General features: G+C 41.1%; 1 long non-coding RNA gene across 1 annotated transcript; it reads right to left on the reverse strand.

The window, feature by feature from the left end:
* Positions 1-4,445: 4,445 nt before the first annotated feature.
* On the reverse strand, positions 4,446-4,999 carry LOC134023750 (uncharacterized). The gene is made up of 3 exons (XR_009930799.1): positions 4,925-4,999; positions 4,729-4,831; positions 4,446-4,540 (listed from the first exon to the last, which is right to left on the reverse strand). It is a non-coding gene; the product is annotated as an uncharacterized LOC134023750 (long non-coding RNA).
* Positions 5,000-15,293: the final 10,294 nt, after the last annotated feature.

Here is a 15,293-nt window from a genome sequence, read left to right on the forward strand (position 1 = left end):
CGTTAAGCCAGCAAACAGGAAGTTGGGTCGTATCTCAGCAAATCTTTGATGGATTCGCACCAAACTTGTTGCGTGTACTCGTAACCCTCTTCTGAGGATGTACAACATGTTTTATGGGTCATTCGATTGCTTGGCCACCTCATTGCTGCTTGCAGCTATATTTAGTTATGCGATTACTCAATAAACACGTCTACATGATTCTTTTTTATTAATCGTTGTATGCTCCACGGACAAAACTTGCACCATCATCCTTCTGCAACAAAGTGTCGCCGTGTCTTCCTGTATCGGCCCTACTGCTGTATGTTTCATTCCATCAACACATTGAATCCTACTAAGAAAGCCGAGTAAACGCATAGGCTACATCTGCTACTGCTAATACTATCCCAACTATAATTTAATCTGTTAAAACGATAATATTCTTGTTACGACTAGCTAGCCTACTTCTTCTTCTGTATTACAGTTCAGCTTTCAGCTTCTCCCGCATTGTAGGCTATTTTATTTCTTAGCTTTGTTAAGATGATGCAGTTCAGCTTCCACACTGCCTCTTTTGTGTGACTCACACATTTTTGAAATTCATTTCAGCTTGCGGGTATTTTCTCATTTCTCACTTTTATACTTTTTAAAATATTAAGGTTTTTGTGCAAATTATTCTCCCTTTAAAAGTAATGGTAAATCCTTTCAAATCATTGTTGGAATGCTGCTCCAGTCCCTTTCAAAAATACCTTTCGGTTGCTTTGAAGCTTCAGCTTATAACTTTCTACTAAATTTTCACTATTTTCAGCTTTTTTAGCATGGTCAGCTATCCCCATTCAGGTTTTCAGCATTCTCACTGCTGTTTCGCAGGAACAGCCGTTTCTAGTATCAACTTCTTAGTTCTTCCGCCGTTTTTTGGCCTTTAACTAGTTCTGCATACTTTCACCGATTCCTACAATTTATGTATCAAAACGTTCAGCTCCTTCAGGAGATGTTGGCTATGACTTTTGGTATTTCTCACTTTTATACTTTTTAAGTCATTAAGGTTTTTGTGCAGATTATTCTCCCATTAAAAGTAATGGTAAATCCTTTCAAATCATTAAAAAGCTTGCTCCTCTTTCAAACGTAACTACTTCAGCATACTTTCAGTTAGAGACACCATTCAACCTTTAAAATGTTCACAAGACATTCAGCTATTCTCAAATGATTCAGATTTTTCAAATATTAAGCCAATTTTGAATTATGACAGTTTGAAATACATTAAAATGTTTGCTCCTTCTTGATTCTTATGAATGAGCAGCAAGCAGAGTGGCACACTGCTTGCTGTTCTTTTTCTGATATTCAACTAAATTGTCAAACAAATTCCTCTAACGTTCATATAGTTTAACTTACAGAAACAAGTTATACCTTAAAATGTATGAATTGTCCTCTTTCAGCCAATGTAACTACTAAAGAGCTCACACTTACAGATTTTCAGCTATGAGCCTTGAAGCGAGAGCAGCCTTTCAAATTCTCTCACTAACTTCAATGGAGAGGTGGGTAAAATCCGTCAGAGAAAGCAAGAAGGAAGACGATTTCGAAACTGCCGGTAGAGACATATTTCTGACCGCACAGACATATAAAAGACATCTCTAGTTTCGGCAGAGTCTTGGGTCTCGGAAAATATCCTAATTTTATTGATTGGACGTGTAGTTTTGCGTCTAGGTCAACTTGTTTGAGGTGTGGATGCTAGGTAAATGTTCGTTTTTCTCTCTGCCTAGCTCATTAGCTATCACAGCTGCGCCATCACCGTGGCAACCAAACAGACACGCACCATGAAAGCAGAATTGGGTACACGTTTTCGAAACTGCCAAGAGTTGTATTTCTGACCGCACAGTCATATAAAGGATATCTATGGTTTCGGCAGAGTCTTGGGTCTCGGAAAATATCCTTATTTTTTGGATTGGACGTATAGTTTTGCGTCTAGGTTAACTTGTTTGAGGTGTGGATTCTAGCTACATTAGTTATTCTGTCTGCCCAGCTCGTTAGCGATCACAGCTGCTCCATCGCCGTGGCAACCAAACAAACACGCAGAAGGAACACGTTTTTGAAACTGCAGGTAGAGTCGTATTTCTGACTGCACAGACATATAAAGAATATCTCTGGTTTCGGCAGAGTCTTGGGTCTCGGAAAATATCCTTATTTTTTGGATAACGTCACGAAAGCACGCGTGACTACCTTTGGCAGAACATTCGTTTCGCATCTGTTAACTTGGGGGATAGCTAGGCTAACTATAGCTTTACTGCAAGGCAGCTAATTTGCTAGCCACAGTTACTACGTCACTAACGTCACGAAAACACGCGTGACTATCTTTGGCAGAACATTCGTTTTGCATCTGTTAACTTTGGGGATAGCTAGGCTAACTATAGCTTTACTGCAAGGCAGCTGCAGAAACGCCACAAGCAAAGAGGCCAGGTTGATAACTATTTACTAATTTTACTTTGTGATATGACACACAATTGTGATGTGTAATGTACAATATAAGCTGATATTATTAAGGAAGTACATCTACTTTCGGAAACAGTAGTCTACTATTTCACTGAAGTATTAGCATCATGACATTAGCCTGTGTTGCTGAGTCCTTGAACACGGTCTTTGTCAAGAGGGAGGTTAGAGTCCTCTCCATGGGTTAGAGTCCCTGAACACATCAAGAGGGAGGTTCGAGTCCTCTCCAAGGGTTAGAGTCCCTGAACACATCAAGAGGGAGGTTAGAGTCCTCTCCAAGGGTTAGAGTCCCTGAACACGTCAAGAGGGAGGTTAGAGTCCTCTCCAAGGGTTTGAGTCCTTGAACACGGTCTTTGTCAAGAGGGAGGTTAGAGTCCTCTCCAAGGGTTAGAGTCCCTGAACACATCAAGAGGGAGGTTAGAGTCCTCTCCAAGGGTTAGAGTCCCTGAACACGTCAAGAGGGAGGTTAGAGTCCTCTCCAAGGGTTAGAGTCCCTGAACACGTCAAGAGGGAGGTTAGAGTCCTCTCCAAGGGTTAGAGTCCCTGAACACTGTCTATTTGTGTGGAGTCAGATTGAGTTGAAGAAAAATAGAGGAGTGTGGTGTGGTTCTTTTCTTTGACCAAGAAGTTACAGAAATCCCGAGGAGAGATGGAGAAAGGTGGGGGCTAAAAGAGTCCCGTTACGTTGAGATCTTACAAAGGTTATCCCAGAGGGTATACCCCTGGTTTAGAAATTGGTTCTAATACAATTGGAAGAGTTATACTAGAGCAAAATTAAGTGAATACACGGGAAACGCTAACCAGCTGTGTTGGTCAAAGAATGGTTTGAGGAAATGTATGTGAAAAATTATGAAGAAGCGATTAGAAAGTTACATAAAAAATGTGTTTTAGAGAGGATCATGGAAAGTTATGAAATGAAACAAGAGAACGTTTTGTGGATGTGAAGAGGTGATTGGTTTAAACACTGATGTTTTGAAGAGGAAACTATGAATATACTTTGAGGGTATATGGGCATGGGCGTGAATCCCGGGGGGGACAGGGGGGACAAGACCCCCCCCAATCCTGGGAAAAATATGATTTGTCCCCCCCAATAAATCACTGTAAACATAACTATGTAATTTCAACAACATTGATAATATGCAATGAAAGAGCTTTGCTGATTATGGACACAATGGCGCTTTTTGAAGTTTAAAAAGATTTCGAACCCCGCCCTTGGTCACACAATGGTTTGATCCACAGCCCCAGCCCTCAGCAGTGATGCAGGTGCGTGTGTTAAAATCGAACAGTATGTTTGTGTCGTTGGTGGCTGATGTCCAGTAAGTAGTTGTAATATCTGACAAGGTGACTTGAGTGTCTACCTTTTGAAATGCACGTGGCTAACGTGAAATTAATCCAGTTAATCGCACCATAGCGATTTCACTATGTTGGCAGGGTTCACACACACTAAGCTAGCTGCATTTGCATCCCAGCTAACACAGTTACGTTGCCCTTACGTTGCCGCAACGTCACTCGATGACCAAACATACGTTGCCGCAACGTCTTTGGCGACGTTGCGGGACCGTGCATCTGTGGGACGCCAGAACGTAACCGCAACGTAATCTTGTGACGTTGCCAGTCCGTAACCGCGACGTCGTGGCAACGTTATTTTCCGACGTTGCCAGTCTGTGACCGCGACCTCCTAGCAACGTCATTTTCCGACGTTGCCAGTCTGTAACCGCGACCTCCTAGCAACGTCATTTTCCGACGTTGCCAGTCCGTAACCGCGACCTCCTAGCAACGTAATTTTGTGACGTTGCCAGTCCGTAACTGCAACGTTAACTAAGTAACCTATATTTCTCAATTCTACTGCTTATATTGGGGCGGTTCATATGCAGACCTCATTTGCCCAAAATGCTACTTGTTCTTGTATAATAGGCTACATGGTAGCCAACTTTAGGAGGTTTGTGTGATGTGTAGCCTAACTCCTGCTAATCATAAACAAGGGAGCATTTCCATGTAACATTGTCATTTTATTTCAAACAAAGTGCCAAACAGTGAATTAAAATCTTCTGCCAGTCCCCGCTACAGGTCCTGTCTGTTGGCCCTGACAATGAAGCACAAAATAAGTTAGTATTCTATCAACATAATTGCACATGTAAAAAGGCGCTATACAAGTCATAAAAAATCACATCTAAAATAATATACATCATCAAAAAAACATGTGATTCTAGATTTTTGTCACATAGCCATGTGAAAGGTTGGATATGGAAGCTGCAATCATGATTCATTCACCTGGCTTGTTTTGAATGGGCTGCCGGGGTGTGTTTGAGTGTCTCCTCTATGAGGAGCTCCACAGCTTTCTCTCCCAGTCCCGTCTTCCACTTCATCACAGCGTCTGGAATTAGAAGTCATGAACTTATTGTCAGCACCCATGTGAACGTTGAACGCTGCGTGTAAGCCATAGTTCATGGCATCTCCAAACACTTACCACTCTCTTTCGCAACTCCAGCACCTTAAGGCGCTCCTCGCTTAAGGCGTCTTGGAGTTCAGCCTGTGTTTGGGCCACCTGTAGGTCCATCACTGGCACCTCTTCAGTGTGTCTGCCCAGCGACTGCCTGTCGCTGGTTCTCCTCCAATGTCTCCATCTTCCGGAGCATAACCTGTAATGTGTCTGTCATTAAACACAAGTAAAACAAGTTTACAAGAGTTAGCATGATTGGCATACACTGTGGTTCTTCTAGATTAGCTGTAACATTGATGTAAATAACAAATGTTACCTTGAATGGTTGTATACAAAGCCTGGCTGCCAGCTGTTTTCCTGGGCCCCCAATTGGTTCACCTCCACCAGACCAGAGTTGACATATAGGGGTATGGAATCTGGTGTTTTAAGTCATGCTTTTGCTTCAAAACATAGCCTTTAGGTTGCCATGGCTCATACAATTATTGTCACTGTTTTAAACGGTCATTCATTACTTTACCATCATTTCCCAGGGACACAGTGCTAGGCCGTGTGACGTGGTAGGATAATCTGTACAGAAATGAAAATGGAATGTAGTTTATGTACATAGTTATAGCATATTGATATTAAAAGGAGTAGCATTGCACATATGTGATCGTTCGAAAGCAGGGCCCCACATCGTAGCGTCGCACATGTGTGATTCTGAACATTCCAACCGACTGTTTTCCGATAGACAAAAACTATATGACAAACGCTATAGTATCACTTCAAAATTTACAATTAGTAGGCTAACAAGTAACACCAGCAGGTAGTAGCATTGCTACCAGTATTATGCTAGGTTGCTAGGTAACGGAAGCTAATTAAAGCAACCTAGCTGCCGTTTTGGAAAAATAACTGGTGGAAGCGTCGGAAATATTTAAAACTCACGCATCTAAAAGGTTAAAACGAATAAACTTATCCAAAAAAAGATGTAATGTACAAATTGGAAAAATTAGTGAACTGATACTTTTATAGACGCCATTGCTGTGATTAAAACGTGATCAGCCACGCTAGCTCCACAGTCTTTGAAAATTCCGGGCTAAATAAACTGTTTTGGGACAAGGTTTTTTAACAGTTCTGAACGTTTATTTTCACTGATTCTTTTGTGGGTGATTTGTGAGACGCTAAACTTTGATAACATGTAGGCCTATGCATTTTCAGTATTTCAACATAACTTTCTGGAGGGTTTATATGGCAAGCCGTTTTATCATTTAACCAATGAATTGTTGATATCCAAAATTCGAATTTTTGATATCAAGAATTCAATTTTGGATATCAAGAATTCCAATTTTGGATATCAAGAATTGCATTTTGGATATCAAGAATTCGAATTTTGGATATCAAGAATTGCATTTTGGATATCAACAATTCGAATTTTGGATATCAAGAATTGCATATTGGATATCATCAATTCGAATTTTGGATATCCAGAATTGCATTTTGGATATCAACAATTCGAATTTTGGATATCCAAAATGCAATTCTTGATATCCAAAATTCGAATTGATGATATCCAATATGCAATTCTTAGAAATGCAAAATGAACGAAAAAGCATTCTGAGCGGCGCAGCAGAGTGACGTCAGTAGCCGCTCTTCTTCAGCTCCCTGCTGACTGAGCTACCCATCTTGTTCGGTAGGGAGCGGTGTGCACATCTGCATTGCATTACATTGCAAATGTGCCGGGAAATTGATTGAATTGCCGAATTGCCGTCTTTAGAGCAGCGTTCCCCAACCGGTGCCCACCGGTTGGGGAACATTTCGTACCGGGCCGCACAAAAAAGAATTAATAACATTATTTCCTTTTAATTGATTATCAGAGTCTTAAAGACGTTTTATTCTGAAAAATGACCTGATTCTCTCCTTCTCCGCGGGCCTTTTCCCCTGAGCAAAAAAGCTCTGCAAAGACGTGTGTTTACTCATTTTTTAGCAAGTTTGTGGGCTTTATTGAACGGTATCATGCGCGTCTCTTCCTCTTGACACATGACAAGTGACAGTTACCACTCAATGAAGCCTGTTTGAGACAACAACTCTATCGGTGTTTTGGATGAAGGCTATCCTGAGATCGCCACTAAAGCACTGAAAACCCTGCTTCCATTTCCAACATCAAGCGGGATTTTCTTCCGTGACAGCAATCAAACAAAATTATGGAATAGGCCTGAACTGGATATAAGGAACGCACTTCGGGTGTCACTGTCGTAGCTTATAGTCACACACAACAGTGGGACTGACACATCGAAAGCTAGATAGTAACAATATAACGATGGAAAACCAGGCTAAGAAACTTAAAGATGGGTCAATTGAAAAAACGGCTGTTTATTTTACATAAAACTCCAAAAACTATTTTTCGCTCAAATCAGCTAAACTATTTTTCTCGCGCGCTCCGCGCGCTCGCATTAGGTGTGGAAGTCACTAACTAGGATCAAACCCAGAATGTACATGCATTAGCAGCGCAGCTGTCCAGGGCCTATCTTTCTTCCCAGTCCGTTCTGCCGGTCCGTGAAAATATGTCTTACATGAAAGCGGTCCGTGGCGCAAAAAAGGTTGGGGACCGCTGCTTTAGAGGACGCATCACAGACCATGGCGCTCCCTCAAATTGTGCAAACACTGTTAGAATTAGCTGAACAGGTAGAATCTAATAATATATCTGAGTCTGATGCCCGTGACCGAGTAGAACAAGTCATAGAGAGCTTGGCTGCATACTCTGCCGTCACAGATTTACACATTAATAGTAGCTCTGCCACTGTTTTAGTCATTGTTTGACATCAAGTTGCTCAGTCTGTGATGCGTCCTCTAAAGACCCGGCAATTCAATCAATTTCCCGGCACATTTGCAATGTAATTGCAATGCAGATGTGCACACCGCTCCCTACCAAACAAGATGGGTAGCTCGGTCAGCAGGGAGCTGAAGAAGAGCGGCTACTGACGTCACTCTGCTGCGCCGCTCAGAATGCTTTTTCGTTCATTTTGCATTTCTGCAAATGCATTTGAATTTGAATTGTGGTCACGATTTTACAGCCACGTTCTTAAAATGAAAATGCATTTCTGGAAATGCATTTGAATTTGAATTGTGGTCACGATTTTGCAGCCACGTTCTTAAAATGAAAATGCATTTCTGGAAATGCATTTGAATTTGAATTGTGGTCACGATTTTGCAGCCACGTTCTTAAAATGAAAATGCATTTCTGAAAATGCATTTGAATTTGAATTGTGGTCAGGATTTTGCAGCCACATTCTTAAAATGAAAATGCATTTCTGGAAATGCATTTTAATTTTCAAATTTTACATTTCAAATTGAATTTTGGTATCTATTTGCTGGGGCATGTTTTGAAAATTAAATCTCAAATGTCTATTTCTTTTTCATTTTAATTAAGTGAAAGATTGAGCACTCTTGAAGAAGAAAATTAAAATGCAAATAGGATGATTGATTACTAATTTCATTTGAGTCAAATAATGCAGCCACATTCTTAAAATGCAAATGCATTTCTGGAAATGCATTTGAATTTTGGTAACGATTTGCTTCCATACGGAAACCCCAGTTTGAGCGATGCGTTGAAATGGGCATGCGCAAAGTTGTTGCTCAGGGGCAGACTGAGGGGCAGGTTTGCTAAGGAAGAATTGTAATATTCTGTGATGACTTGTCTTTGGAAATGAAACTCTTAAGAGTCGCTTACCTTTTGGTCACATTTAACAATTTTGTATCACAAAAATTATTGGAGCACAAATTTGCATTGTGTGTCATACAGCTTTGGTGTGCTATACAAAGAATGTTTGCTTAATCATGTTACACATCACACATTGATTGCTTTTGTACATGTTTATAGTAAAGAATGAAAGACTAAATTATATTCCAGATTCAGTCTTTTATTTATTAAAGCTATGTTTCTGCATATGAGAAAATTGATGACCAATGACATGCTGGGGCTGAGCTGCACATGAATTACATGCATTGTCTACATTTATACGTGCTGGGTGCAACATTTAATATTGTGTGTGATTGAAATTCATGTAGACTATGGGTACATTGCAAAAGTGTCAGAACTGAGAGCAGTCCAGTGTGATCTCTCCATCTCTGGATAAACCACTATATGCACTCGAGATCCGTTGTCCTGCGACCAAAGAGCGACTTAGCCGCAACTTAACCCATGGTACCAAAATTAATGTATCCAGCCGACCAAGGTACAACGTCTCGGCAACGTTGTCCACGGGACCAAAAAATAACGTAACCAGCCGACCAAGGTACGACGTCGCGGCAACGTTGTCCAGGGGACCAACTGGCAACATTCCCTTTATAACGTTGCTACGACGTTGCCACAACGTTGCCAGAAGGTAACGTCGCGGGTTACCAACTGAGCACTTACTGGCAACGTTGCCGCAACGTCATGTGTTAGCTGGGATAGCTAGCAAACAAACATTAGCTAGCACTATTCCATTTGGCGTCGTCAAAAGATGGAAACTTTGCTATCGTCAATTTAATCCAAGATCAGCACGGATATTGTAGTTCTTCTAAATCCACTTGCCATGCTTAGCGATACTGAACAGAACTATACTATATTCTACCATTGTCATAATTATCTTAAATGGTCTCGTTGCAAAAGCTAAATCATCTCTAGGGACTTTGAAGCACCTGTGTGCCGATCTGGAGTAAACTGGCTATAACAAAGATGATGGCAAATACCACGCAAACGGAATTGGGGCTCGCTAGCTGCATATTCAGCTATTCTGGGAAGCCAGCCAAATATAAAACCAAAACATGAATTATATTAAAATGACAAAAGGTTGCAGTTTGCGTTGTGTAAAGGGTGAACTCATACAGCTGTCAATCCAGCTGTCAATGCAATCCGTTTCACCTTTCCTAACTGACTGTCTAGCTACTTGGTAGATCGAAGCCTATTCTAGAAGAATGGTAATAAATGATAAAAGCCCATCTCCTACTGTAAATAACCTGTACATTGTGTGTGCGGACAGCATGTTAGAAAAATTGCAGAAAAAAGAAAGACGGCGTCAGAGCATTTCAGGACACCAAAACGCAAAGGAAGAACCCTAATGGCCTAATTTCAAAGACTAGTTGATAAAATGTTCATAAAAATGATGTGAAATGTGCTCAAATAAGTTTGTTGTGTCTCTTGTTTGGCAACATGACGGGTTCTCTTCTTTAGACTTGTAAAATAGGGACATAATTGGACAATGCCATGGATACCCCCACTCTCTACTTAAACTGATGACTGAACCAAGATTAATTTGAGGCAATGGTATTGTTGTTGTGATTAATTGTGTAGTATTGGGTACTGGTAGTTAGGAGGATGGCAAACATCTTATTTCTTTTCTAGGAGACAGACTGTGAGTCAGTGAGGGTGGTGAAAGAGAAAGAGCCAGGGAGAGACTTCAGATGATAGTGTCACAGTCATGGCAGAACCGGGGGTCAACCTTTTTGCCAGCAGCACCAGTATAGGAGACAGTGGCACAGCACTGTCTAGTCACCTCAGTGGTGGCACCATATCAGCCACACCCACAATTTATAGAACCGCAGACTCTTGCCAACAAAGTGTTCACATTTCAAGAGAAATGGTTTTGCGATTTCCCCCGACTTTATGATGGTTCAATTGAGATTATTTTAGATGAGACTGCACCATGCCCATTGTAATTACATAAACTGCACCCATACAGTGTACAGTACATACTGGCCTTTCTTGGTATTGCTGGTTGTAAATACTGTATACCTGCATTCATACTTGACTGATAAGAAACACTACTATAACTACATTTGAACAAGTTGAGACAACCCTTCAGTTACTAACTATAAATGATCCAGGAGTATTAATTATGGTTCCTCAATATACATTTAACATATTACAATGTAGGCTGTGTTACAGCAGTCATTTTGGTGTCCCCCTCAGAAATTGCTCTTGAGAAAGTGTCATATAATTGTCCCCCCCAAAGTTGATAGCAGATTTTCGCCACTGTATATGGGATAACATTTTAAGTAAAATAGTAAAATATAGGGTTTTTAAGAGTTTTGATAAAGGTATTAGTGAGAAAGAGAAAATAACAAAATGTATTTTTATTTGGAGTTTAATTGTAATTTGGTTTTAAGTTTTATTTGAGAGTTTTATCAGAGCCTGGCATACTGATTGGGATAAACAGTTAGGCTGTGATAATGTTGTATTAATAAATGGTATTAGTGCATGAAGAGGGTTATTATAACATTCAGTTCTGAAATAATTTGGGAAGACTCAAGTCTGATAAATTGTGGTTATGATGGTTTGAGCTAATTGGCACGTTTTGAACTGCAGCAAAAACGAGTTATGAAGTTCTACCTAGCTGACCTTTATATATTTATAGAAAATATAGTTGGGAAAAATGTTTGGTTTATAGCTACATTAAGAACATTATTTGGTCTATATTTCATTTAAGAAGCATACGGATTCTGGTTTGGCATAATGAAAATTGCTTTTATCATGTCTTTGATAAAAAGAGGTGTGATTTGGTAAAATAGAGAATCTAAAACAATATAGGTCTTAAACTTAACTGTTTTAAAAGACAGAAAAGGTTTTTTGGAGTGAAAGAAATTAGACTAACAGTTGATTTTCTAAAGAAGGGAACAAAGAAACAGATTGTCATTTCTAGGCATGACTAATAGGAGTTGAATATCAAATGATGATGTATTGTCTTAATAGATGCTGTTACATGTGTTTGCTCAACAATAAGAGAACTGAAGGGTCAATACTGCCTGGTAATTATAGATATGTTTACAGTGGATTGAAGTCTTTCCCAGTCCTATACCAGATGCATAACAACATTTGAATTGAATGATGGAAGATCATAATTCCACAACTTAAATCTAATGCTCACGAGAAAAGAGATGTCTTCTGCTAAATTCTGTTCCAGGTGAAGTAATAAACCAAAGAGTGGAGGAGTCAAACGAGGAGATTGGGTATTGATTAAAGTTATCAATGAAAGGAGGGATCTTATGACAACTTTAAAATATCCTGTCTAATTTCTGGTGTTTCAATTTTTTTCGAATTTATTTTATTTTATTACAATTCTAAAAGCTTGGCTAAAGTTGTATTTATGTGGTGAAGGGGGCCTGTGAGTATGTCCAGGTCTGCCGTGGATACATGGATGTCGAATGTCCACTCTGCGGAGTGACGGTGGGTTTTCCCCTATAACATCATTAGGGTTTTCCCACTGTGTCCAGTGTGTCCTCACCACTTGGTCATAACGCTGCATAGTCTCATCATTATTGTTGAATTGTATGTCAATATTGTCTAATCAGTAATGGGATATTTTTAAATTTGTGTTTGTTGTCACACCCTGTGACAGGGTGTGAAAGGAGGGATTTATTTGAACTTTAAAAATATCCACTTTAAATCCTCAAATGGGTTCTTGATTTCAATATCTGTGTTTAATCATTGGTGTTTGACTGTTCGCATCTCACTTGACTCAGTTACTGCTTGATCATGGGAGATAAGGTGATGCTGGGACTGTAACTCTTTTCTGCTTCAGGACGAGTAAGACCGGCGGGTCTGACTACCTTTGGATATACAACCCCTGTTCTAAGGCCCCATTCCCCTGGAGACCCTGTCCCCCCCTTTCTCACTGGATGATCTACCCCTTCCCCTTGGAGACCCTGCCCCACCTGCCCCAATACATCATCAGATGTTCGGGGAAGCCTGTTGTACATTTATGGATAGGACCATTCAAGGTAATCGAGAGAACCTCGCACGGCCTAAGGGTGCTGGGGAAAAGAAGTATGTGGTACCACTGGAGCATGTGTTGTGCTGCTTCAGAATCCAGTTGTACGTTGCAGGAGTTGGTGGAGAAGGGCCTGGAGGGCCAGTGAATCTTTTGCTATTGCTACGAATGTGAGAGTCCGGAAAATAGGGTTACAACTAGGTCAAGAGTGTTACTGCTTGACCATACTAGAATTGTACTGGACTAAGAAGGTTTCCGCTATTTTACTTAAGAGTGGGCTATATCAATATCAACATGATTGTTGCTCTATCCCGTGTATCAGGTCCCTGTGCAACCAGATCATTGTCTCAGCTGTGGAGAACCCAAAGACGGGGTTCCAAATGCCATTGCTGGGGCTGGCTGACCAGGACGAGGAGGCGGTGGTTGGTCCGGGCTATGTTGATTGATCTCTGGTGTTTTCAGAGATCAAAAGAGGGATTAAAGAATATATTGTGCTTAGTAAAGTTATGCATTGTGCTTAATAAAGTTCTGTCTTATGAACTTAGAAGTGTGCTCAGGCTTAAACATTGGGTCTCACAATGAGTGTGGGAAGCAGGCTGTTCTTTGTGTCTCTATCTCTGCATTTTCAGAAACAACCTTGAAACCGGGTGGAGATGGCACCCGAGCAGGTGGGACGCGCGTAGGCAAGAACAACTCCCTGATGCACGAGAGAACAAGCTCAACCCTTTTTTGATACTTGTGTTTCAATTGCACTGTATAAATATATGCTGGGGAGGGACAGATAGCCAGTTGGACTTCGTGAACCAGCCCAAACTCAGTTGCGGGTAGGGAAACGTAGACAACCCCAGAATTCTGTACTTGTTGATTTCCAACTGCTGCATTAAAGCTGATATTATCGGACCTCTGCGACTCCAGACCACTCTTTCTAGAACACAGAATTGTGTCATTGAATACCATCATTACATATTGGAATAGACACAAAATAATTGAATCCTTCAAAACCTCGACCTACGGTCTTGGTTAACAAACGTTTTAACAAATCTCGGTTTACAAAGGCGTTTGCAGACCTGTCGAGGAGTAAACATTTGCTGTTTATAGAACTTAACATAGGTTCAGTGGGGGATCCCAGAATCTTATGGGATGCAATTAAAGGCTCAATAAGAGATTCATCAATCTCTTTTTCCTCTCATCTTAATAAAAGCAGACTCCTCAAAATAAACGAACTGGAAGGCGCCCTTGCACAACTCGAGGCCAGACGACAGAGTACACAAACTGATGCCTTACTAGCTGAAATATCTGCAACAAGAACTGAGTTAAACTGTATTGAGGCGGAGGGCAGAGTTCCTAATGCATAGAACTAGGAGAACATATTACTTCAATGGATCCAGGCCAAGTCATTTATTATCTTTAAGACTGAAGAATAATGAAAAATATTCTAACATTCTGGCCATCAAATCATACCTTCGCACTTTAACTGAGCCTGGTAAAATTAATTCAGCATTTAAAACATTCTATTCTGATCTTTATAAATCAGAAGTTACACTAGACTCGAACACTTCTAAAGCATTTTTCCATGGTCAGGATCTGCCCTTTCTCTCCACACAAGAGTCCGAAAAACTAAATTCTCCCATCTCCCTAGAGGAGTCACGTGAGGCTCTTGTCCACATGCAGAGAGGGAAATCTCCAGGAGTGTGTTTCACCGATACACATGCACAAAAGTCACTTGACCCCGATACCTTTAAATAGCCTGACCAAGTGATCGGGCAAAACTAGCCTGGCTAACGGAGGTCACTTTCTCAGGCAAATGACGAATATAACAGGCTCGGTTAAAGAAATCCGAGATGCTGGCTATCTTCAGCAGGCTCGTATCTACAAAAGGCAGTCCTCCCTGACGTTTTTAGTGTAGATTGGAGTGAACGGGCAAAACGACGCTGGCTCGGGCAAAACTAGCCTGGCTAACGGAGGTCGCTTTCTCAGGCAAATGATGAATGAAACAGGCGTGGTTAAAGAAATCCAAGATGCTCGCTATCTTCAGCAGGCTTGTATCTACAAAAGGCAGTCCTCCCTGACGTTTATAGTGTAGAATGGAGTGAAATACAACATTGTGCACACTGCCAGTGAGCGACCCGAGTCTGTGAGGGTAACGACGTCAAAACAGTGTAAGGGGGACGCAGTCTCACTCAGACTGCCAGTTTTACACAAATCACAAAAATAATCGGACCAGCTGGCTAAAAGCAGAATTCCCATATCTCTTGAAAGCTGACCTGCTCAACTTTTTAGGTGTAGAATTGACTGTAAAACTGTAAGATTATGAACTTTGTGACATGACGTGAAACTGCCGCCTAAAGGCCGATATATGCTTCTGCGTTTTTCGAAAAACGGACACATGGTAACGCCCTCGTCTCCGTGGAACGCCCTCTTCGAGCTCTCCGTCAGCCCTCGGACAGCCTCGGACACCTTGACCTACACCTCCTGAATTTTCTAACTATCCGTCGTAATTTCGGATAGTTACGGATACCTGTACCTGTCGTTCCCCCCCGACCGATCCGGGGATCTCAGCTAGGATTGAGGCCTGCCTCACAGACATCTCCGCCTGGATGACTGAGCACCACCTCCAGCTGAACCTCGCCAAAACAGAACTTCTCATCATCCCGGCTAAACCCTCCATC

Source organism: Osmerus eperlanus, chromosome 7, assembly GCF_963692335.1.
Source record: "Osmerus eperlanus chromosome 7, fOsmEpe2.1, whole genome shotgun sequence".
Taxonomy (NCBI): domain Eukaryota; kingdom Metazoa; phylum Chordata; class Actinopteri; order Osmeriformes; family Osmeridae; genus Osmerus; species Osmerus eperlanus.